Consider the following 3,579-nt stretch of genomic DNA (forward strand, 5'->3'; position numbering starts at 1 on the left):
GTACTCGGACTATAAAGGAAGGTCTGATTGGAAAATCAAAACCTTGGGAGCAAAGTCGCAAGTCTGAACACTGCAGAGAACCAGAGTCTGAGGGTGCCTTTTTTCTCTGATATTTTCTTTGCCATGAATGTATATTGTTCCTTGAAACAGAAGTACCACTGTGGAGGATTACAGTGGAATTAGCCTTCAGGTGCTGCCTTGTCCTTTGATAGGGGAAGAGCTAAGATATCCACAGACAGATCCAGATAGCTTAATTCTGAACCTGAGTGAGCTCATTGCTGGAACTCAGTAACGTAGGTTCAGTTCAGTTCCGTTCAGTCACTCAGTCATGTCAGACTCTTTGCGACCCCATAGACTGCAGCACAGCAGGCCTCCCTGTCCATCACCAACTCCCGGAGCTTACTCAAACTCATGTCCATTGAGTCAGTGATGCCATCCAACCATCTCATCCTCTGTTGTCCCCTTCTCCTCCTTCCTCCAATCTTTCCCAGCATCAGAGTCTTTTCCAATGAGTCAGGTCTTCACATCAGGTGGCCAAAGTATCGGAGTTTCAGCTTCAGAATCAGTTCTTCTAGCTAATATTCAGGACTGATTTCCTTTAGGATGGACTGGTTGGATCTCCTTGCAGTCCAAGGGACTCTCAAGAGTCTTCTCCAACACCACAGTTCAAAGCATCAATTCTTCGGTGCTCAGCTTTCTTTATTGTCCAACTCTCACATCCATGCATGACCACTGGTAAAACACATAGCTTTGACTAGGTGGACCTTTGCTGGCAAAGTAGTGTCTCCACTTTTTAATATGCTATCTAGGTTGGTCATAGCTTTTCTTCCAAGGAGCAAGCATCTTTTAATTTCATGGCTGCAGTCACTATCTGCAGTGATTTTGGAATCCCCCAAAATAAAGCCTGTCACTGTTTCCACATCTATTTGCCGTGAAGTGATGGGACTGGATGCCATGATCTTAGTTTTCTGAGTGCTGAGTTTTAAGCCAACTTTCTCACTCTCCTCTTTAACTTTCATCAAGAGATTCTTTAGTTCTTCTTCACTTTCTGCCATAAGGGTGGTGCCATCTGCGTATCTGGGGTTTTTGATATTTCTCCCGGCAATCTTGATTCTAGCTTGTGCTTATTCTAGCCCAGCGTTTCTCATGATGTACTCTGCATATAAGTTAAATAAGCAGGGTGACAATAAAGAGCCTTGACGTACTCCTTTCCCAGTTTGGAGCCAGTCTGTTGTTCCATGTCCAGTTCTAACTGTTGCTTCTTGACCTGCATGAAGATTTCTCAGGAGGCAGGTTAGGTGGTCTGGCATTCCAATCTCTTTCAGAAGTTTCCATAGTTTATTGGGATCGACACAAAGGCTTTGCTGTAGTCAGTAAAGCAGAAGATGTGTTTCTAGAACTCTCTTGCTTTTTTGATGATTCAGTGAATATTGGCAATTTGGTCTCTGGTTCCTCTGCCTTTTCTAAATCCAGCTTGAACATCTGGAAGTTCACGGTTTGCATATTGTTGAAGCCTGGCTTGGAGAATTTTGAGCATTACTTTTCTAACATGTGAGATGAGTGCAATTGTGCAGTAGTTTGAGTATTCTTTGGCATTGCCTTTCTTTGGGATTGGAATGAAATCTGACCTTCTCCAGTCCTGTGACTACTGGTGAGTTTTCCAAATTTGCTGGCATATTTAGTGCAGCTCTTTCACAGCATCATCTTTTAAGATTTGAAATAGCTCAACTGGAATTCCATCATCTCCACTAGCTTTGTTCGTAGTGATGCTTTCTAAGGCCCACTTGACTTCACATTCCAGGATGTCTGGCTCTAGGTGGGTGATCACACCATCGTGATTATCTAGGTCGTGAAGATCTTTTTTGTATTGTTCTTCTGTGTATTCTTGCCGCCTCTTGTTAATATCTTCTGCTTCTATTAGGTCCATACCATTTCTGCCCTTTATTGTGTCCATCTTTGCATGAAATATTTCCTTGGTATTTCTAATTTTCTTGAAGAGAGCTCACGTCTTTCCCATTCTATAGTTGTCCTCTATTTCTTTGCCTTGATCGCTGAGGAAGGCTTTCTTATCTCTCCTTGCTATTCTTTGGAACTCTGAATTCAAATGGGTATATTTTTCCTTTTCTCTGTTGATTTTTGTGTCTTTTCTTTTCTCAGCTATTTGTGAGACCTCCTCAGACAGCCATTTTGTCTTTTTGCATTTCTTTTTCTTGGGGATGGTCTTGATCCCTGCCTCCTGTACAATGTCATGAACGTCTGTCCATAGTTCCTCAGGCTGTCTATCAGATCTAATCCCTTGAATCAATTTGTCACTTGCACGGTATAACCGTAAGGTATTTGATTTAGGTCATACCTGAATGGTCTAGTGGTTTTCCCCACTTTCTTCAATTGAAGTCTGAATTTGGCAATAAGGAGTTCATGATCTGAGCCACAGTCAGCTCCCGGTCTTGTTTTTGCTGACTGTATAGAGCTTCTCCATCTTTGGCTACAAAGAATATAATCAATCTGATTTCAGTGTTGACCATCTGGTGATGTCCATGTGTAGGGTCTTCTCTTGTGTTGTTGGAAGAGGGTGTTTGCTATGACCAGTGCGTTCTCTCAGCAAAACTCTATTAAACTTTGCCCTGCTTCATTCTGTACTCCAAGGCCAAATTTGCCTGTTACTCCAGGTGTTTCTTGACTTCCTCCTTTTGCATTTCAGTCCCCTATAATGAAAAGGACATCTTTTTTGGGTGTTAGTTCTAGAAGGTCTTGTAGGTCTTCATATAACCATTCAACTTCAGCTTCTTCAGCATTACTGGCTGGGGCACAGAGCTGGATTACTGTGACGTTGAATGGTTTCCCTTGGAAAAGAACAGATCATTCTGTCATTTTTTAAAATTAATTCATTTTAATTGGAGGCTAATTTTTTACAATATTGTAGAGGTTTTTGCCATACATTCACATGAATCCGCCATGGGTGTACATGTGTCCCCATCCTGAACCCCCCTCCCACCTCCCTCCCCATCCCATCCCTCTGGGTCATCCCAGTGCACCAGCCCTGAGCACCCTGTCTCATGCATCGAACCTGGACTGGTGATCTATTTCACATATGGTGACATACATGTTTCAGTGCTATTCTCTCAGATCATCCCACCCTCGCCTTCTCCCACAGAGTCCAAAAGTCTAAAAATATGGAACGCTTCATGAATTTGCCTGTCATCCTTACACAGCGGGCCAAGCTAATCTTCTCTGTATCGTTCCAATTTTAGTAGATGTGCTGCTGAAGTGAGCTATTCTGTCATTTTTGAGACTGCATCCAAGTACTGTATTTCAGACTCTTTTGTTGACTATGATGGCTACTCCATTTCTTCTAAGGAATTCTTGCCCACAGTAGTAGATATAATGGTCACCTGAGTTAAATTCAGCCATTCTACTCCATTTTAGTTCACTGATTCCTAATATGTTGATGTTCGCTCTTGCCATCTCCTGTTTGATCACTTCCAATCTACCTTGATTCATGGACCTAACATTCCAGGTTCCTATGCAATATTGCTCTTTACAGCATCGGACTTTACTTCCATCACCAGTCACATCCAC

The 3,579-nt window shown here is 42.4% G+C and overlaps 1 non-coding gene across 1 annotated transcript; it reads right to left on the minus strand.

Annotated features, from left to right (window-relative positions):
• Positions 1–3,167: 3,167 nt before the first annotated feature.
• LOC122425183 lies at positions 3,168–3,273 on the minus strand. The gene has a single exon (XR_006264737.1). It is a non-coding gene; the product is annotated as a U6 spliceosomal RNA (small nuclear RNA).
• Between the last annotated feature and the right edge of the window lie 306 nt (positions 3,274–3,579).

Source organism: Cervus canadensis, chromosome 1, assembly GCF_019320065.1.
Source record: "Cervus canadensis isolate Bull #8, Minnesota chromosome 1, ASM1932006v1, whole genome shotgun sequence".
Classification (NCBI taxonomy): Eukaryota; Metazoa; Chordata; class Mammalia; order Artiodactyla; family Cervidae; genus Cervus; species Cervus canadensis.